Source organism: Chrysemys picta, chromosome 2 (genome assembly GCF_011386835.1).
Source record: "Chrysemys picta bellii isolate R12L10 chromosome 2, ASM1138683v2, whole genome shotgun sequence".
NCBI classification, from domain to species: Eukaryota; Metazoa; Chordata; order Testudines; family Emydidae; genus Chrysemys; species Chrysemys picta.
Genome location: NC_088792.1, coordinates 144,490,795 through 144,512,694, shown reverse-complemented (window position 1 = coordinate 144,512,694; position 21,900 = coordinate 144,490,795). Strand labels below are relative to the sequence as shown.

At 44.4% G+C, this 21,900-nt stretch overlaps 1 long non-coding RNA gene across 2 annotated transcripts; it reads left to right on the top strand.

Annotated features, from left to right (window-relative positions):
- The first annotated feature begins 6,778 nt into the window (after nucleotides 1-6,778).
- Nucleotides 6,779-11,685, top strand: LOC135981513 (uncharacterized). Of its 2 annotated transcripts, XR_010598565.1 has the most exons (4): nucleotides 6,779-7,522; nucleotides 10,139-10,337; nucleotides 11,342-11,395; nucleotides 11,618-11,685. It is a non-coding gene; the product is annotated as an uncharacterized LOC135981513 (long non-coding RNA). The 2 variants fall into 2 exon arrangements; XR_010598564.1 differs by having other exon boundaries at nucleotides 10,139-11,395.
- Nucleotides 11,686-21,900: the final 10,215 nt, after the last annotated feature.

Genomic DNA, 21,900 nt, shown 5'->3' with positions numbered 1-21,900 from the left:
TGCCTAGCAAAAACCAGGAAGAGCAGAGGTACAAAGAAATTCAGGCCTGCGAAACAAAGGCAGAAGTGGAGCTGTGGATTTTAGAGCCTCCCAGGTTTGGGACTTAAATCCCCAGATCTTTACTTAATTTTTAATCCATCATTACTTCTGTAAAGTCCCAATTATTTAAATTGTGAATTGGTCCACTGTAATGTAAAGGTAACATCTCTTTAGCAGCCAACTTACAAAAGGCTTAATTATAGGAAAATAGAATGAAACATATTTCCAAAAAAAAAACCAGGAGGTGGAACTGGAAGAAAGGCAACATTTCCCTTTCTATTCCCCCCGTGAAAAGAGATTGATGTATATCTATCTATCACTCCTTTTACTTTTATTCTCTTGGTGACTTAGGTTTTGATTCTTTTGTCAGTGGGGTAGAAAGAGGTAACTTTAAATTTTTGGACACCTTGTAATTTTATTTTTAAATATTTAGTTTAAAGAAACAATAAAAGGTAGGCCAGCTTTTACTAATTGTTTCTCCTACTACCAACTCACAGATGTGACTCCCACTATTTTAGACACACGGATTCTTTTACATACCTTAAGGGACTCCTTGATTGAGACCAAGCAAAATAATCACAATTATTAACCATGGCTATTTATTATTAAAGAAAGGAAAAGAAAACATTAAACAAAACAAGTGTTTGTTTTGGGGACACAAATGATGCACTGGTTACTTCCATTATAATGTTTTTGTGTCTCCCTTTCTGTAGAGAGGTTTTAGCAAAGAGGACTCTGGCCCTCCAGGTGGGCAGAGCAATTGAACAGTCTATGGCCCTCAGACTCCTGGTTGAGGCAAACAATAATTAAACAGTCTAAGTTGCCAGCCTTCTGGCCTAAACTTTCGTACACTGCCAATCTACACACAGGGCCGGATTTAGTGGATAAGGGGACCTGCGATAATCCTGCTCCATCAGTTCTCATCCCAGTTCCCTAGCAGTGGTGGACAATCCCACCACAGGGTCAACAGGGAAAATGTGTAGTTGCTGCCTCGCATCCCAGCAGCACAACCAGACCAAAGTACCTGGCTGCTTCCTAATGGTACCTACTGGTGTCATTCCATCAGTGCTGAGCTCTGGCTTTCAGCCTCATGGTTGGGTGATCCTTCCTCAGGTGCTTCCCTGGGCTCTTCCATCTCCTGGGGCAGTGGCTTGCCTTTCTTTCCCGCAGATGGTCATGGATTCTGCTAAGTGCTCGGCTCTTTGGGAGAGATGTCTGCCTCCTTCCCTGGTCTACCCACAATTTAGCTGCAGGGCCCTACTCTTATACTTCCTGTCCTGCCCCAACACTTCTTGTGAGGAGGACTGGGCAGGGTTAGCTGAACCCACCAGGAGGAGTTAACCTCCTCCGTACTGGAGGGAGGCCACTCTGCTTCATTATAGTAAGTTCAGACAAAAGTATATTGTTTCCCAAAATTAGTGTGAATTCCATTTAAAATCTTATTTGATACTTAAAAACTCTTTGTGCAAACTCTTTATTTAAACTCTTTATTTAAAACTCTTTATTTAAGATCATGTGAAGCCAGTCTATTTATTATTAATACTAACCAGACAGTTTATAGATGGGCAAAGTAATCAAACTAAATCCTACGAAATCAATGAAAATATGTAAATCGGTTAGAAGAATTCATTTTTCCTAAAACAGGCCAAGTATGACTATTACATGGAATACATGGTCTAACTATTTGATAATGAATAGGGAAAACTTAATATTGTATCTTACAACAGCATTTCCGTATCCCAGTAAAGTAGTTACAAGAATTTTTAAATCTTATCACTTGGCTGTACCTTTAACTTTGTCTCATCTATCCATTGTAAATTCTTGGGGAGGTTTTCCTTGGGTTGGTTTCTTCCTGAGTCTTTTCTGTTCTTAGCTGTTGCAGTTGCTGTGCTTGTGGAGATGGACAGGATGAGTTCTGGAGTGCTTTCTTTTTCAGCAGGAGAGCACGCCTCATCTCTGAGCTTCAGAACCCAAGCTCCAGCCTAATAACAACATCAGTTTATAATAATTTTATTAATATCATTTATGCATGAATCCTGAGATCTCTCCCCTACACAACACCAAGCAGAATTTATCAGCACACTCATCTGTAAATCTGTTCTACACTTCAGGGTTTCCCACTCTTGGAGAAAGCAACTAAATGCTGTTTAAAAATTGTTTCACTATTAAACAGCAACTGAATATAATGTGCCTAATAATCATTTTGGTACTGTGTGTTTTTTTTATTGGCTTGCATTCTTTTTATACTCTAATAAATGAGTGTAATATAAACTTCAAGACAAGGCAATTTAGTGTTAGGGTTTAGCTTCCTCTTAAATGTGCCCTGTTGTGCGAAGTATTGCAGCACATGTTTCTCCTCATCCGATTTTTTCCAGTGGCACCTGCAATAATTTGGCACAACGGGGTGCTTGGAGAACAGAAGTTTAGCATTAACTTTAAATTTCTTCCCGTTTGTGGGTTTTAGCACCACCCTTAACATAATTTAAATGTTGTTTTTACATTTAATTGTTCTTGGTTCAGATAAAAATATTGGGCAAATCATTTCATATAAAAATAACAGCCCCCTGAAACATTTGCTCATATTTAGAACCCAACTGGCAATGAACTTTGTGTTAGGTTCTGCAATATTCAGTGTATGTTTAATTTCTAAATCACAGATGGAATCAATATTGCTGAAACACTATGAAAAAGACTTTTGTGAGTTCAAAGGATTCATCTGAACCTTGTGAGGTTCACCAGTCCCTAATTGTAAACATACTCCTCGTTCTCCTGATTACTATCCTTCTGCTTACATATTGGTGTTTTTGACTTTATCTTGCATCTTGTAAGAGACACACTGTCTAGTTCTTCTATCTTTCCTCCCTAACCCAATCTTCATTTCCCATCTTCATATCCCTCTCTGGACCTTATCTTTCATTACAATTCTGCAGTCTCAATATTGGCTGCTTCAGCCTTATTTGAGAAATAAACAAAAGGCTGAAAACATTCCAAACTACACATGTTTTTTGTAGAGGCATTTTAAAGATGTAAGCAGGGTCTGAATGAACTCTCCCCTGACAGCTAGTTCAGGAGGGGGAGAGACTTCAGGAGCAAACTGTATTTACATGAACACACCTACTCTGCGTAGGTATCTAGCAGACAGCAGTTGCGTAGCTCCAAGTGATCAGCTTTAGCTGGTGTTGGGTTACAAATCACTTTAATATGGAATGCAGAGGTAGTGAACTGTTGTTATCAATGTTGTTATCTTCATTGTATGACTAAAGGGAGCAGAACTGTGCTAAGCTTGTCCTGATTGAGGGGTCACCCTCAGCTGAAAGGAACTCGCTAAGCCAGGGGCTCAAATGCCAGACCCCTGCAAAAGTAAGAGAGGTGGGGACAGGTGTCCCAGCCAGGAGATGTGGACTTTCCCTTAAGGGTCCCTGGTCTGGGTTAACCTGTTCCTCCCCAGTGTTCAAAGATATAGTTAAATAGGCTTCATTATGAGCCTTTTGTTATGTTAAAGTGCTGAAATGAGAGCTGAAATCACTTGTGGTGGGTCAATGTTTCTGCCAGCCTGCAAAGCTGAAAATCACTAAGAGACTGATGTGCAGGGGTCACAGCAGAGACGCAGGTGGCAGCAGAAGATGACTGACAGTTAGCTAGCGAATGAGCAGCTGGCGAGACACTGAGCAAAATGAGAGGCTGGTGAGGCAGTGAGTGGAATGAGCATGGATGGCCGGTGGAGTGGAACCATGGCTGCCGGGATGGCCGGCGGAGAGGATCCGTGGATGCCAGGATGGCTGGCAGAGAGGAACCACAGCTGGCGGGATGGCCAGCAGAGAGGAACCGCAGCTGGTGGAATTGCAGGCGGAGAGGAACTGTGGCGGGCAGGGCAGCCAGCCAGAGCTATTGGCAAGGATGACCACTATGAATAGGGTATATTGATAGAGCAGAGAGGGGCACAGAAAAGGAACTGTTGGTTGTAGATCTCAAGGACATGAGGCAGAAGGCACTGCCCCATGCACTCTGGGGTGGGTGTCCTGCTCACAGTTTTATGATTATGAGTCCTGCTTGTGACATTTTCCTTAATTCATATCGGATGACTTCCCTCTTTTCATTAAAAGTTTCTTTTCTACACTCAGACTCTGTGCTTGTGAATAGGGAAGCATTGCCTCTCAGAGGTGCCCAGGGATGGTGTGTAATTTTCCCAGGTTACTGGGTGGGGGCTTGAGCCAGTTCTGTGTTGTATGGTTGAAGAGGAACCGCTAGATATTGAACCAGCCCTGGTTGCTGCCGGCTGCACCTGGCAGAAGGGTTACAAAAACACAACCAGAAGGTTTTCTTTGACTAGAAAGGAGAGTTAGCATAGTCTTGAATCTCTGCACTAGGGTTTGCAAATAATACACTCTTTTGAGGTTGAGGCATCTCTTAAAACAGGAGCTCCCAAAACACTCAAGATCACACTGGAGGGAAACATACTTCAGAATGTTACCATGTTTGATCACAGCTGAGAATACCCAATTTAGATGACATTATGCTGACCTCAACTTAGCATTTCCTGTAGACCAGGACAAATTGTGTTCATCACTGTGTCAGCTGACCATGTGTAGACTCTGGTGGAACAAAGGTTTACTCACAGATAGCTGATATGATACATAATATGATTTGTTCTGATCTAGTCAGACTCAGCAATGTGTCATCAAACTCCATTCTTCACAAATATGTTCAAATACAATAACATTTTTAGAGTGGATTAGGTGTTATTGTGAGTTGAGCAGAAAACAGGACTTCTGTCCCATAAGAAATTCTGACATTTTGAAATTGGTTTTCATCCCAAATTGAGATGAAAGGTCAAAATTCTGAAAGTTTCTGCAGAGTAGAAATTCTTAAAAGAAATATTGGAATGACCTTATCAAATAATTTCATTAATATAATTAACTCCAGTCCACTGTCTAGGCAAGTGCATAGGCTAACGTTCATAGGTCATAACATCCTGAACAATTACTGATTCGGATTGGATTCTTTGATGCCTTTCATAGTCATATTTTTTTACTTAAGCGATAGAGAGGATGAATTTAAAGCAATTTGATCCAATTCCCTAGAGGTTTTGATTAGTTCTGTTGATATTTATGCTGCAAACACTGGGGTATATTACCAGACTGAGGCTTACCCTCACTTTTTGTGGAAACATGCATCAACATTTTTGTAGTCTCAAAATAAATGTGAAATCTAGTACTTGTACCTCTACCTCCCCGATTTGTATTCACAATTCAGGTGAGGGTGCAGAATGTGAGCACAAATGTTGCAGGCACAAATTGCCCCCCTGAAAGGGAAAATGTACCATGATATGTTTCTATAAATTTTTGCTATAAAAGGTTTGCTATAAATCTTGGCTTTTTTAATCTGTTAATGGAATTATAGATGATGGAAACGTCAGAGATGGAAAAACTCTATTGGATCATCCAGTCCATTTCCTTGACAGTGCAGGATTGTGCACTTAATACATTTTCTAGGTTCTTACCTAGTACACAGTAGTTTTCAGTGTCCCAAGGAATGGGACTTCCACCATGATACTTGATTGAGAGACTATATTATTACATAGCTTAATACATTTCTCTTGGGCAGGAAGATTTTCTTTATATGTAGCCTAATTTTTCCCCTTCTTAATTTCATTCCATTGCTTGTCATAATCTATTTCTGTACACCGCAATTAATTCCTCTCCATCTTTGGGGCTTACAATTTTCAAATGTTTGTAAACTGTTACCACGTCTCCACACCCTTTCTCACTTCAAACTATATAAATGTAGCTTATTTAATACTTCCGCATCATTCAGTTCCTCCAACTCTTGATCATTATCCTCAGTTGGTGTAAATTGGTATAGCTCCATGAAAGTCAATGGAGCTGCACCAATTTACATCAGCAGAGGATCTAGCCCATTATTCAAGTTGCAGTTACACCATAGCTATATAGAGAGAAAATATTAACCCTTTGGTTCATAACACAATGCCACTGTGTACAGCATGCAGCTGAAAAATTGCATTGTCTTTTTTGCTGCTACGTTATACTGCAAACTCATGTTTAATTTACTGTTCACAGTGGTATACATTATTGTTGGTAGGTTATTTTTTTTTATTTTAATCTTACAGAGTTTTAAAAAATCATAATTTTAAAGCAAAAAAAATTCATTTCACTTGGAATTCAGGCATACCATGAAAGTGAACCTCATGGGCTATAGTATTTATAAAAATTAATATACAGTAGAGTATATTAAGGTATCACAGAAAATAGGATTATTACATTAATGATTAATATTCAAAAATATAAATGGCATAATACTCTGTTAAGAGGTGCCAGAGGTACCACTTCAGCTTGCGCTTCTTCATGGTCATCAGGAGCTCTTCATATGACCCAGCGCATTGGGTGATGATGTTGCGGACCTCTTCATTAGTAACATGGTTGAAATAAGAGATGCCCAGGATTTTACAGAAGTATCTCATCTCTACCACCTCTGTTTTCCATTCAAGTTTTGCCGTAAGGGTCCTTGTCTCGCACACATACAGAAAAATGGTGATGACCAATGCATGCAGCAGTTTCAGTTTGGATTCCAGGGAGATGTTCTTATTCCGCCAAATTGGATTTAGCTTTGCCACTGCTACTGCTGTTTGTGCAATTCTTGCCCGAATTTCTGCCTTGATTCCTTCATCAGTGATGATTGCTCCCAAATACTTGAACTGTTTCACTGTCTCCAGCTCTTGTCTACTGACAGTGATATGTGAGCTGATCCCATCACATTTGTTTGTCACCAGATTAGTTTTCTCTGCACAGATTTCCATGCCATATTTTGTGGAGGTTTCATCCAATCATTTCCAGGCCATCAATGTCATCAGCGAACCTAAGATTTGAGATTGTTCGCCCCCACAATGCTGACTGTGCGTTTGTGATCTTCTCGGGTATCAGTCATTATGCACTCCAATTAGAGGTTGAACAGGGTGGGCGAAAGAAGGCAGCCTTGCTGGACTCCAACAGTGGTGCGAAACCACTCTCCTATTGTGCCATTGACGAGAACTGCACTGCTGGCCTTGGCTTACAGTTGTTTAATGGTAAGAATAAGCTTACGACCAACATTGTACTTCTTCATGGTTGCCCAGATAGCTTCGTACCATACTCTGTCAAATGTCTTCTTGAAGTCAACAAAGACGTGGTAAATGTCCTGCTGGTGTTGTAAGAACTTCTCACATAGAACATGAAGGTTGAAAATCTGTTCTGTGGTACTTCTTCCAGCATGAAAGCCAGCCTGTTCTTCAGCGATGATATTGTCTGCTTGTGGCTTCAATCTGTTCAATATGACTTTCAACATCACTTTGCTGGGATGGCTAACTAAGCTTATGATCTGGTAATTTTCACACAATTGCAGGTTGCCTTTCTTTGGCAGAGTTATGATTAGTGACTGTGTCCGTGTGGAGGGCCACTCATCGTTCTGCCAGATCTTGTTGCAGATCTTGGTGAGTACATCTATTACTCTTTGTCCTCCAAATTTCATCAATTCAGCTGGGATGTTGTCAATATCTGTAGTCTTTCCATTTCACAGTTGTCTCAAAGTCATCCTCCTCTGTTGAATCTGGGCTGTCTAAGACACTAGGATCTCCATTTGTCTGGTGGTTGTATAGATCAGAGCAGTAGTTTGTCCACCTATTGATGATGTCCCTTTCTTCTGTAAGACTGTTCCCTTCTTTGTCTTGAATTGTGTTAGCTTTGGTCCCTCTTTCCTTCATCAGATCTTTTACAATCTGGAAGGTTCATTTGCTATTTTTATTAGTGATATACTCTTCAATTTTAGAGCATTGTTTTTCAATCCATATCTCCTTGGGCACCTTCATTCCTTTCTTGATCTTTCTGCTAATCGCTCTGTACTTATCAGCTCCCTCAGTGCTGTTCTTGTCTCTCTTATGTTCTCTTCTAATGTCACACATTTGTAGTATTTCATTTGTGACCCATGGTTTTGTCTTCTTACGATGTTTCCCAAGTTTGTCCTTTGCTGCCTCCTTCATTAGAGCATTGAAATTGTTGGTCATTGTTTCTAGTCTTCCTCTAGAGCAAGCAGCAGGGCAAATTTTCCGCCAATCATTGTTTGGAATGACTCTGCAATGTTTCGGTCTCTGAGTCTTTCCAAGTCAAACTTGGTTCTGGTGAACGCTGGGCTGATGATTTTCCTTAGCCGCGGCCAAAAATTTAATATCACAAGATCATGATCACTTCCAATATCAGCACCAGGAAAGCTCCTTGTTTTAGATCTGTTAATCCCAGAACAAAATCAGTTTTGCACCATGATGTAGTCGATCTGGCTGTGATGTATACCATTAGGTGCATGCCATTTTGATCGTCTGGATGCTTTATGTGCTCCTAATTTGTTTGCAAGAACCAGATTGTTATAGCTAGCAAACTCCAAAAGTCTCAATTCTCTCTCACTGGTTACCGTATTACAGAAAGGGCCACAATAATTTCGCCAATTTGCCTGTGCATCAGTACCCACTTTAGCATATCTTTCTTGTTTGTTTACATTTGCACAGCCACCCGCAGCTACCAGGGGCCACAGTTCACTGTTCCGGCCAATGGGAGCTGCGGGAAGCAGTGTGGGCTGCAGGGATGTGCTGGCTGCCGCTTCCCACAGCTCCAATTGACCAGGAATGGCAAACCCCGGCCACTGGTAGCTGCGGGCAGCCGTGAAAATGTAAAACTGTCTCGTGGCCCACCAGCGGATTACCCTGACAGGCTGGTTCTGGGAGTGGTATGGGGCCGGGACAGGCAGGGAGCCTGCCTTAGCAGCAGCCGCGCTGCACCACGCGGCCAGACTGTGATCGACTGGGAGAGTCTTCAGGATTGACCGGTTGGTGACCACTAATCTAGCAATAGTAGGCCCTGATTCTGCAAGAGACCCCATGTGTGTGGGCCAATGCAGAAATCCTTTGATGTTAGCAGGGCTCCATGAAAGTGCAGGGGACTAGCTGTGCATTTACATGCAGATTGTGCCTTAGTCTATATGTTTTATAAATAATGATTCAATAAAATATCTTTTGAGGATTATTATTTTTAAATTGTAATAACAGTTATGAAAGAAGGAAAGTTGGCTATGTAAAGCTGTTACGTTTACAGTAATGCTAGAGATCACAAGAAACAGGAGCCCCAAAGTCCTTCTAAATTACTATTTTTGTTGGTCTATATTAATGCAGCACAGCAGGTATTGTGCACAGCTGCTAGTCAAGAGGGATTTTTTCTTTGTTTGCTTGTGGATGTTATATATAGTAGCTATAAGCTCAACAGAATCTCTTACAGATTTTTTTTAAAGTTCCAGTGCTTTAATATTTGTCAGGATTCGTAGCTGTTTCCATTACAAACTGTCTCAGTTGCTATTTGATTTCAAGGCTAACTACAAGTTAAACATAAAATAAAACAGTGCTTTCCACTTGAAATGAATGTAGTTAGTAAGTAGAGACAACCATTAGCATGGGCAAAAATATGATTTAACCAAAAATATTAAGTTACATACATTTTCCTCTTATCATCACAGTATGAACTTTGATCTAATGGACATTTGGGATTATTACTAGTACTGTGAAGAGGCAAACAGGCTGGGTACTGGAGAGATATGACAGTGGAACTAAAGGAATGTTTGCTTCAATATGATTTCCACAGAGCTGTAGAAATGTTCTTATAGGGAAGCTGCACTAGTTTTGCCAAGCACAGCACTCTGAAAATTCACAGGGTGAGAGGAATCTCACAGCACATATAGTCTGTGAATTGGATTTGAAAATAACTTTCCCCCCAGAAAACTCAGCATTTCTGAACCTTTTGTTGGTAGCCACACCTGGAATTCCTTGCTGAGTGAATGTGTGAAACATTCCTTCAAATGACTGTCTTACAAGTAGCATGTCAAAAATGAGGGAGAGGGACATGTATTGTGGAAAATTATGGATCACTGTGGATGGTAATAACTCAGACACTGAGGTAGAGTTGATGTGTATTTATTTAAGGCAAAAGTATATAAATGTATGTTTTAAAAGTACACATATTTCCATTGCATCAATCTTCTTCACCCCTTTTTGTATTGCTTGTTTGTTTAGGGTCCGATCCTGCAAATGCTTATACATGTGCTTAACTTATTTAATATGAGTGGTCCTGTTGGCTTCAATAAGACTGCTCATATGCTAATCTTTAAACTCATGCAAACAAGCATATAGGATTGGAGCATCTTGTCTTGATCCTGCAGGATGTAGAACATTCATCTGGGGTGTGAAACACCATCAAGTCCCATTGAAATAGGTGAGTAAGGATGACATTCCACACATCACACACTGCAGAACTTGCAGAATCAAACCCTTAGGTTGTATGCTCTCTGGGGCTAAGAAAGCTTTCAGGTTTAATATGCACAGTATGAATAAGAACATAAGAACGGCCATACTGGGTCAGAACAATGGTCTATGTAGCCCAGCATCCTGTCTTCCAAAAGTGGCGGGTGCCAGATTCTTTACAATAGCTCAGGTGTGGAAATTACTCTCACATCCTCTATAGCAAAGACCAATGCAAAGCATTTGTTTAGATTCTCCTCAATAGCCTTGTCTTCCTTTCGCACTTTGATCTTCCAGCACCTTGGCAAGCTTCCTCTTTCTGATGTACTTGACAAAAATGCTGCTAGTTTTTGGCTTTTGCTAGTTGCTCTGCAAATTCTTTTTCGGCCTGCCCAACTGTATTTGTACATTTGACTTGCCAGATCGATGCTCTTTTAAAATATTAACTAATTAAATTTCACAGCAGCTCTTTGAGGTAGATAGGTAGTGGGTTATTTGTCCCCACTTTACACATGGTGAAAGAGAGGCACAGAGGGTTAAGTGGTTTGACCAGGCTCACATGGACAGTCTGTGGCAGAACTGAAAATAGAACAAGATATCTCAGGGCAGACAGGAGAAAACAAAAAGGAAAGCAGCTTTTATGGAACTACTGTGGTTTTTAATGTAGTGGGGATGAGAAGGGGATTCCATATCAAGTGGCATCTTACGGAGATGGTCAGCCTTAGGCACACTATTGAACTAAATCTCCCTCAGGTCCCATATACATCATTTACCTTCAACTCCATATGAACCTTTCTTAAGCCTGTGGCTGAAACTCTATCCTTGAGTATGTCTGCCAGAGTCACTTTGCAGCTCTCGTCAAGGCTTGGTGCAAGGTCTTTTTAATGAAGTCATTTTTTCATGGACCATATTGGCCTCCCATGTTTTAGCTTCTTCTTTCCAGTTTTTGTCTTTTCCCCATTATCTTATGTTTGGCAGACAACAGGGGAAAGGGGGAAGAATGGCAGGACTCTGCTGGACTATAAGACAAAGGTAAGTTTTAACTATTATAATAAGTTGTGTACAATGTCCTAGATATCTTGTGATGGGAGCTATAGAAACTGATAAAAAAATTAAGGTTGAGATTTTCAAAGCTGATGTTTAGCCATACAACCTCTATTAATTTCAAGGGGAGTTGTATGACTAAATCTCTGCTGGCTTTGAAAATCAATCCAAATTATGTTTTAATTCAACTGTTTTTATCTGTTTTTCAAGGAATCAAATCAACACCAAACTAAAACAAAGAGAAAAACAATTAAGGTCCTCCTAGAAAACCAATACCTCCTTTTTTTTTTCCCTTTGCAAGTAGGGCCATTGTAAGCTTAAAATAATAACCATTAACTTACTACATGGACATAATTTACTGCTCTTATCAAGTCTAAATGTGCATGAGACTAAACTAGAAAGTTAATTGTCCTTCAGTCTTTACTGTCAATGCTGGTTATTCACCTGTACATTTTAGTTGTTTTTACCATCTCCTTTTCCAATTGGTTATTTTTTAACATTCCTACACAAGGATATTCATAGATTCATAGATTCTAGGACTGGAAGGGACCTCGAGAGGTCATTGAGTCCAGTCCCCTGGTCGCATGGCAGGACCAAATACTGTCTAGACCATCCCTGATAGACATTTATCTAACCTACTCTTAAATATCTCCAGAGATGGAGATTCCACAACCTCCCTAGGCAATTTATTCCAGTGTTTAACCCTGACAGTTAGGAACTTTTTCCTAATGTCCAACCTAGACCTCCCTTGCTCCATTGCTTCTTGTTCTATCCTTAGAGGCTAAGATGAACAAATTTTCTCCTTCCTCCTTATGACACCATTTTAGACACTTGAAAACTGCTATCATATCCCCTCTCAGTTTTCTCTTTTCCAAACTAAACAAACCCAGTTCTTTCAGCCTTCCTTCATAGGTCATGTTCTTAAGACCTTTAATCATTCTTGTTGCTCTTCTCTGGACCCTCTCCAATTTCTCCACATCTTTCTTGAAATGCGGGGCCCAGAACTGGACACAATACTCCAGCTGAGGCCTAACCAGAGCAGAGTAGAGTGGAAGAATGACTTCTCGTGTCTTGCTCACAACACACCTGTTTAATACATCCCAGAATCATGTTTGCTTTTTTTGCAACAGCATCACACTGTTGACTCATATTGTGTTTTTTATGTTCATAAATTTATTTGATGCCCGTGATCTTCCCCTGTATTTATTCCTGTTTAATTTTGTTTAACGTTATAAATGCCTATGGAGGTCTCTAGGCACTACACATATATATGCATTATTTCCAGTGGGTTAATATCCATAAAAGAACTCCCTGGCCCACCACAAGTAAAGATCTCTCCCCACTCAGCCTGCTTAATAGTCCCAAAATTTCCCTGTCCACCACAAATCAAATCCTGTCCCTCAGTCGATTCATGCCTTCATAAACAGACTAAAACTCAAATTTTCAACAGTCTCTGTTAATCTGAGGTGCTTCCATTTTTGTGTTCCTAGCTTGAAGCACCTGTGTCCTGATTTTCAGAGATACTGAGCATCTAAAGTCCCCATCACTATCACATATTTCATTTTGGAGACACCATGTTTAAGTGTTTCCAAAATGAAATCTTGGGGGGAGGGTTCTATTTCATGAGAAATTCTGGCAAATTTAGTTTTATTCCAATTTAAAATGAAACCAAATTCTTAACTAAAGAAACTTCTCATAAACTGAAACCCCGTGTTTTGGCCACCTCTACATAAGCAGTTTTAAAATGATTCATAAGCCTTGCACTGGCCTCTGCACAGCAATGAATTTTACCCTCAGCCTATACCGTGCTATTATACCAACAACTCTGCTCTACAGCCAAAATGTTTCTGAAATAAATGTAGTCAAACTTTACTAATTCTGGGTCACTGATGTTGGCGTCACTAGGCATAGCTACCAGGTAACTCGGGGGGGTGGGAGGCCGATGAAACCCCCTTGCTCTGGGTCTAAGTGAGCCACAGTAACTCCATCTTGTGAACTTTAACCAGCCTCCATGCTAACAACCTAAATGCTGAAGCAGAATATGTAACGGTCAGCTTTTATTAGCAGACAGCTGCATTTTCGCTCACACTAGCAGAAGCAGTAGTGATAACGAGGGGGGAAAGAGGGAGGGAAAGGCCTACTACGTAGAGCTTGCAAGACCAAAGATAACCATGCGGACGAGAACTTTACTAACACGCCACAATGTACTGCCTGCTGTTAACGCTGTAGGGAAGGGAGGGGTAGGGGAAGAACGGAACAAAGGCGTATACACAAACAGCTTGGAATATAAAATGGGAAACTCGCTTGTATTTGCTGCACTTGATTTGAGACATGCTGGTCTCCTAGTGCCTATTCAGAGCTCTTGAATAAATTTGGTTTGCTTCTCCACCCTGGTGTGTCTATTGGTGCGACGCACACCGGGCAATGAACCCTGTTGCCCCCCTCAGGCCCTCTGGGCCAGCAACAGTTTTGGCGCCCAACGTGGGGCTTGAGGCTGAAATTTAGCCTTGCCCGGATCCCTCCTGGCGGCCGACGGATTACGGCGATGACCGACGCCCAGCGCGCACCGGTGACTTCATTGGGGGCCTCAGCAGAGACGTGGTGTGATCGACCCCGGAGGGCACAACGGTGCAATGCGCTCGGACAGTGGAGAAGCAGTTGTGGGCGACGGTGAGGAACCGGACCCGTGGATAAGGTAGGAACAGTCCAGTGAGGACATTACCTGTTTTGACCTGGGGACGCCCAGTGTCTCCCTAGAGTATGGGGCAGGGACAGAGTACAGCCGGCGGGGCACAGTGTATGCCCTTAGAATGCATCCTAGCAAATTGGGATGTGTTTGGGTCAGATTCGATGCTTAGAAGTAAATTAAAAAGGTTCTGTACAGTTGACTGGCCTCAGTATCAGCTAGAGTGCCAGGAAAGGTGGCCACCGGAAGGATCACTTAATTACAACACAATCCTTCAGTTACTTTTGTTTTGTCAGTGAACTGGTAAATGGAATGAACACCTCTATGCGTATATGTTTATGATGTTAAGAAATAGGCCTGATATTTTGCACAAGTGCCATTTGACTCCGACAAACTCGGTAGTACCTGCTGCTAATCCCCAGAACCCTCCCGCAGTTGTAATGGCAGAATCGGTATCTCCTTCGGCTCAAGCACCTCCACAGGCTCCAGAGAGTACCCCTCGGTGGGATTCTATCCGTTGATTACTGAGAATGTGGTAGCCCGTCCAGGAACACAGGATCTTGCAGCCCAGATTGTGCCAGTGTATTCTCATGTTCCTTTTAACCCAGTGCACCCAGCTGCCTTTAAGGCAGAAGCAGGGGAATTCTCCACAAATCCAAGCAAGTTTATTTCAATCTTTGAAGGGTATCTAGCAAGCCATAAGCCTGACTGGGATGATTGCAATATACTTATGAGAACCTTGTTGTCTAATGTAGAGCGGAATCAGGTTATTGCTAAGGCTAAGGAGGAGGCACAGAGAAGGAATAATGAGGATAGAGAAGGCAAGCCCCTGCCTGAGGTCGCTGTCCCCATAGCGGACCCCCGGTGGAATCCGAATGAGGAGGGGTATTTGAGGATGCTTAACTCCTATAAGGAACTGCTTATGTATGGCCTCCGGCACTCGGCTGTCAGGTATAACAATTGGGCAAAGCCTTATGAGCTAATCCCGGAATCAAAAGAGAGTCCGGTGGCTTTCCTACAGCGCATTCGGGACACCATCCGGCAGAGTACTTGCGCAGACCCTGATGATCACGCAACTGAGGCAATTATAAAGGGTATCTTTACCAGCCGTGCGGCCCCTGATATTTAAGGGAAACTGCAGAAAAAGGAGGATTTAATGGGAATATCTATGGCTCAGATTTTGGAGACTGCAAATAGGGCTTATACCCTTAGAGAGGGAGAGAAGGAAAAAAGGCAAGTGAAAATGATGGTAGCAGTGGTGCAGGCCAGCGGCAGAGGAAGGTCACTGAAAGGTGAAAGGGGCTGGGGAATGAGAGGTTGTGGATGTGGGCGCCCCAGTTTCCAGGAAAGGTGCCTGGGTCACAACCAGTGTGCCATATGCCAAAAGGAGGGACATTGGAAAAATGAGTGCCCTGGAAGGGAAGGTACCCCTATGATGGCAGCGGAGGATCAAGACTAGGGGTGTCAGGGGAGATGGACCATCCTGCCCCCAGAACTCCGAGTAAAAATGAGGGTGGGAAATTCAGAAATAGACTTTTTAGTAGACTCTGGATCAGCACAGACCACTGTAAATCAACCCCTTCAGCTGCCAGTAGCAGACTCCCTCACAGTGGTGGGTGCAACAGGGAAAGGAACTAAGTGCTCAGTGTATGCCCCAGCAGAATGTGCTTGGGAAACAAAACTGTATCTCACAAGCTGGTTTACCTCCTCAATTGTCCAACACCCCATTAGGACGGGACCTGCTTTGTCGCTTAGTTGCCACCCTGCATTTCACTCAAGATGATATAACTCTCACCTTACCCCCTGAGAATGCTTGGCTAATGACCCTTGCAGTTGAACCCTCAGCCATGCAAGCCCCAGAGTGGAACCAGTGGGAGGACCAGGTGTATTCCCTTGTCTGGGCATCAGGGGTCACAGGGAAGGCAACCCATCAAACCCCTGTTCATATTCAGCTCCTCCCAGGAAAAAGCCCAGTGCGAATCAAACAGTATCCAATTAAGAGGGAAGCCAGAGAGGGACTGCAAGAGACTATAGATCGGTTCCTAGAGTATGGTGTACTACGAGAATGCCAGTCAGCTTGGAACACCCCCATTCTGCCCATACAAAAGCCCAATGGCACGTATCGGCTGGTACAGGACCTCAGGGCAGTCAATGAGCGGGTTAAGACTCTGCACCCCCTTGTTCCAAATCCGTATACACTGTTGGCCTCTATAGGGGGGCAGTTTACCCATTTCTCGGTCCTAGATTTAAAAGACGCTTTTTTCATGATTCCAGTCGACACCCAATCTCAGGAGATATTCTCCTTCGAGTGGGAGGACAACAGAAGAGTTAAAAAGCAGCTTTGCTGGACAGTATTGGTCCAAGGATTTAAAAATTCCCCCATTCTGTTCGGCCAGGCTCTGGCCAGAGACTTGGAGGAGTGGAATAATTCAGACAGAGTCCTCCTCCTGCAATACATAGATGACTTGCTAATTGCTGCTGTGGGTCTGATCCCTTGTCTCAAAGCCACTGTGAGCCTCCTGAACTTTGTCGGACTCCGAGGATACCGGGTAGCTCGGAGCAAGGTTCAAATTGCTCTCTCAGAAGTACAGTATCTGGGATTTCACATAAGGCAGGGAGAGAGGCAGCTCTCAAATGAAAGGAAGGAGGCTATCTGCCAAGTTCCTATCCCAAGCAACCGTAAACGGCTCAGAGCATTTTTGGGCATGGCAGGCTTTTGCAGAATATGGATCTGTAGCGGGGTGGTTACCCTGTTCCTGCCTGAGGGGTTTAAAACAGCCCTGGCAGAAGGCTGGTGGCTGGGAGCTGCTAAGCTGGGCTGATTGGGGAAAAGCTACACAGCTGGGCCACGCCCCAATCAGGCCCCAGCTGGCCTGTATAAGAAGGCTGCCAAGAGCTCAGCAGTCTCTCTCTGCCTTCAGAGAGAGAAGGGCCTGGCTGCACGGAGCGAGTCAGGGTACCCGTAGTGGAGCAAGGCTGGGGAAAGGCTGGGGAGCTCCAGCCTGGATAGCCCCAGGCTGCCGCCTAGCGGAAGGCCAAGGGGTACTGGGGGTTGCAGAGGGCAGCCCAGGGCTAGGCCAAGGCAGCAGGTCCAAACCCTCCTTGCCAGTGATGAGTGGCCTATACTGCAGTCTGCCCCAGGGAGCGGGGGCTAGTTGGTGACTGGCAGTGGCCTAGTGCTGAGGCAAGGTGGGGATAGTGGTGGGGGTTCCCCTGGGAGGGGAGACTTAGCGTGTGGGTACTGCCAGGGCGCAGCACCCCAAGCAAGGGCCACCGGGGTCCTGCGAGGGACACGGGGTCCAGAAGAAGAGGACAAGGCGGATCACCAGCCTGCAGAGGGCGCTCCAAGGCTGTGAGAGCTAATTCCCTGGACGACCAGCAGGAGGCACTGCAGGGGTGAGTCTGCTCCTCTACTTGATCCCAGAGTATGGACTGTGGGCTAAACCTCTGTATGAATGTGTTAAAGGAGCGGATCATGGCCCCTTTCACTGGTCCCCAGAAGCGGACAGGGCATTTAAAATCTTGAAAAGGAAGTTGATGGAAGCCCCAGCCCTGGGTCTGCCAGATCTTTCTAAGCCGTTCCAACTGTATGTGCATAAAAGAAAAGGGTAGCCCTGGGAATGCTTACTCAGTTATTAGGCACCTGGAAACGTCCTGTGGCATATTTCTCTAAACAACTGGATTAAGTTGCAAAGGGGTGGCCAGGATGCTTGAGGGCGGTCACAGCCACTGCCCTAGTGCTTGGGGAAGCTGAAAAACTGACACTGGGAGGAACTGTGCAAGTGTATATTCCCCATATGGTCCAAGCCCTGCTGGACACTAAGGGCAGGTCTTCACTACGGGGGGGGGGGGGGGTCGATTTAAGATACACAAATTCAGCTATGCGAATAGCGTAGCTGAATTCGACGTATCGCAGCCGACTTACCCCACTGTAGGGATGGCGGCAAAATCGACCTCTGCGGCTTCCCGTCGACGGCACTTACTCCCACCTCCGCTGGTGGAGTAAGAGCGTTGATTCGGGGATCGATTGTCACATCCCAATGGGACGCGATAAATTGATCCCCGAGAGGTCGATTTCTACCCGCCGATTCAGGCGGGTAGTGTAGACTTAGCCTAAGGGTGGTCTCTGGCTCACACAGGCTCGGGTTGCTCAGTACCAGGCGAAACTGTTAGAGAACCCTGAAGTTACCCTGCAAACCTGTCCCTCCCTTACTCCAGCTACCCTGCTAACAGAAAAGCAGGAACATGACTATCTGGAAATCATAGATGCCCAATACTCCATCCGCCCAGATTTAAGATCAACCACTCCCAAATGCTGACTTGGAATGGTATACCGATGGCAGTAGTGCCGTTGTGGATAGGCAAAGGAGGGCGGGTTATGCTATTATGACCCTTCATGATACCGTGGAAGCTGAGAATTTACCTGCTGGGACATCTGCCCAACTTGCTGAACTAGTGGCCCTGATTCATGCACTTGAGCTGGCAAAAGACAAATGGGTTAATATCTTTACTGATTCAAAGTATGCTTTTGGTGTATTGCATGCTCACGCTGGTCTGTGGAAGCAAAGAGGAATGTTAACAGCCCAAGGCTCCCCGGTTAAGCATGGGTCTCAAATTAGAAGCGGTATAACTCCCCTCAGCAATAGCAGTGGTGCATTGCAGAGCCCATCAAAAGGAAGATCAAGATGTAACCAAGGGCAATGCCAGAGCAGACAGGGAAGCCAAGCGCGCTGCTACCCTGAAATCACCAACAGAGGAGAATGCCCAAATGCATGCCCTCATCCCATTAGTAGGTGAGCTTGCAGCTCCTCAGTACTCCCATGATGACAGAAACCTGGCTGACAGGCTCGGTCTCCAGGAAAAGGAGGGATGGCTTTATTCCACAGAGGGAAAAATCCTCCTGCCCAAGGGCCTGATCTGACCAGTGTTGCAAAAACTGCATCAAACCACCCACGCAGGCAGAGGCTCTTACCCAGCTTATGAATAAATATTTTCTAACCTCTGGACTTAAACCCCTAGCATCACAGGTACAGGCTGGATGTTTAATCTGCCAAAAGAATAACCCTCGACCAGGAGTAGCAGTGTTGCCAGCCACTCTGGAACCTACCCCAGGCCCAGGATTGGTGTGGCAAATAGACTTTACTGAGTTTCCCTGGACTCAAGGGTACAGGTACCTCCTCGTCTTGGTGGATCGATTCAGCGGATGGCCCGAAGCCTTCCCATGTCGGAACAACACTGCCAAAACGGTGGCTCTTAAGTTTGTCAAGGAGATCATTCCTCGCTTTGGACTCCCCCGGTGGATAGAATCTGATAACGGAACACACTTCACATCTCAAGTTGTTCAAAAGATATCAAGTGCCTTGCAAATCCCCTGGAAGCTCCACACACCATGGCGACCACAAGCCAGTGGAGTAGTGGAACGCACAAATCAGACACTCAAGCGACACCTCTCAAACGTCTGTCAGGAGGCCTCTCTTAGGTGGCCTGATGCTTTGCCCCTTGTGTTACTCCGCATTCGTGCTCTCCCCAAGGGCAGGTTAGGGCTTAGTCCCTTCGAGATTATGTTTGGAAGGGCATGGCCTCTGAACAGTACACCGGTTCCGGCAGGAGAGTGGGAAATGGGGTGTGGTTTCTTGTCTCAGTACATGTGCTCTCTGTCTGCTGTTCTTTCTTCTCTTCACAGATACACCAAAGATTCACAGCCTTTTCTGCTGGATGCCCCTGTCCACTCCTTACAGCCTGGTGACTCCGTTCTCATTCGGACCTGGAAGGATGAGCCTCTCCATGAGAAGAGGAAGGGACCCCACACCGTCCTGCTGGTCTCACACATGGCAGCAAAAGTCAAAGGACACAAGAACTGGATTCATCACTCTCAACTGAAAGCAGTACCCACTCCTGAACAGTGGACTGTCCAGCCTGCAGAAAAGACTGCCAGCAACGATTTGGGACTTAAGCTGTTATTCAAAAGACAGTAAGAGTAGCTGGGAATGCCTGGTGATCTCTTTGAACAGCCACAGCGCACTCCCCGCGAGAACCCTGAGCATTGGTTCTATCTATTCACAGAAGGCCGACCTAGCCTATGGTCCTGGTCCTTTTATTTTTTTATTTGTTTGGTGTCAGTGATTCTTATCTTCTGGGCATTTGGGTTGTTGTAATTACAATATGGGTTCAGGTTTAAGGTCTCTCACAACATTCCATTTTGTCACAGAAGCAATCCTTCTGTTACCTGTTTCACTCACATAGCATGCAGGATGGGGAGCCATCCCTGCAGACATGGCTACCAATACCAATGAGGCCCTGAAAATTGCCTTTGCCCCTGAGTTCAATCTCTCCACTGTTGAATATGTGTCCAGACTCCCCACCATTCGACTGGATTGCACTGGAGAGTAGTTCCCCAAAATTGGTCAGTCTTTTGTCAAAGGTGGATGGTTACCAGCAGCAGCACCTCTGACAATTTAAGTTTGCGATCCAACTGTACTGCGGAAGCTCCTTATGGCCTACACAATAGCTCTTGGAATTCCCACTATAGTAGCACTCTTAAGCCCCAGCCCATTCCTCTACGCTCTCCACCCACTGGTCTCATATGTTTTCGGCAAGCCAGTACAAGTAATCATACCTGGTTTGCCAGCGTTAGTAAATGTAGATTTTATATTGGTCCTGGTATAAGTCTCACTGTTCCTGTACTAAATGCCACCGGTTGGCAAACTGGCGCTGCATTCTTTGCCCTTTCCCCATAAGCCACCCTATGGGATCGACAAGGTATCAATGGAAAGACTAATTATGGTGAAGCATTCTGGGTTTGTGGTAATAGTGCCTACAAATGGCTTCCTCCTGGTTGGCATGGTAGCTGTTATAAAGGCTATCTCGCTCCTCCCCTCCATGTTCTGACCCAGGCTCCCTCAGGTCACCCTAGGTACAATCGGTCCTTGAGAGCTACCATTGAACCCATCGGGGAGGGAGACAGGTTTGGGATGTTATTCCTCCCTACTTATGGGGTGGGACGGCTAACCCAACTCTACAGGAGACTTTCTAAATTTCTCACCCAGTTTGTCAATGATACCCTGGCCATAGAAAAAGGCATAAGCTCTGAGCTGTACCAGCTTCGATTGCTGGCTCTGCAAAACCGCCAGGCCCTAGATTATGTGTTAGCCTCACGGGGCGGCGTCTGTGCCCTTATTGGAGAAGAATGTTGTACCTATGTCCCAGAGTTTTCATAGGATATTAACAAGCACATCTTGTCAGCCGAACAGGCCTTGAACCAGTGGAAGGCCCAGGAAGGAGAACCCACTATTTTTGATTCCCTTTGGGGTTGGTTACCTGGTCTAGGGGGACTAGGGAGAGGCATTGTTCGCCTCCTGCTCACAGGTGTTGTGATATGTTTTGTTCTTTTTCTTTTACTTGCTTGCTGTAAGGTGCTTATACATAAGATTTGTACCTCCCATTCCCCAGAAGTTCCTTTATATCCTCTCATTGATGATCCCAATTGCATGGAGCTTAATCGCATTTTGTCTTTAGAGTATGAGAAAACTCTGCCAAAGGTTTGTTGAGTGTTCTCAAAGGCGGGAATTGTTGGCGTAGCTACCAGGTAACTCGGGGGGGTGGAAGGCCATAAGTGCCGATGAAAGCCTCCTGCTCTGGGTCTAAGTGAGCCACAGTAACTCCATCTTGTGAACTTTAACCAGCCTCCATGCTAACAACCTAAATGCTGAAGCAGAATATGTAACAGTCAGCTTTTTTTAGCAGACAGCTGCAGTTTCGCTCACACTAGCAGAAGCAGTAGTGATAACGAGGGGGAAAAGGGGGAGGG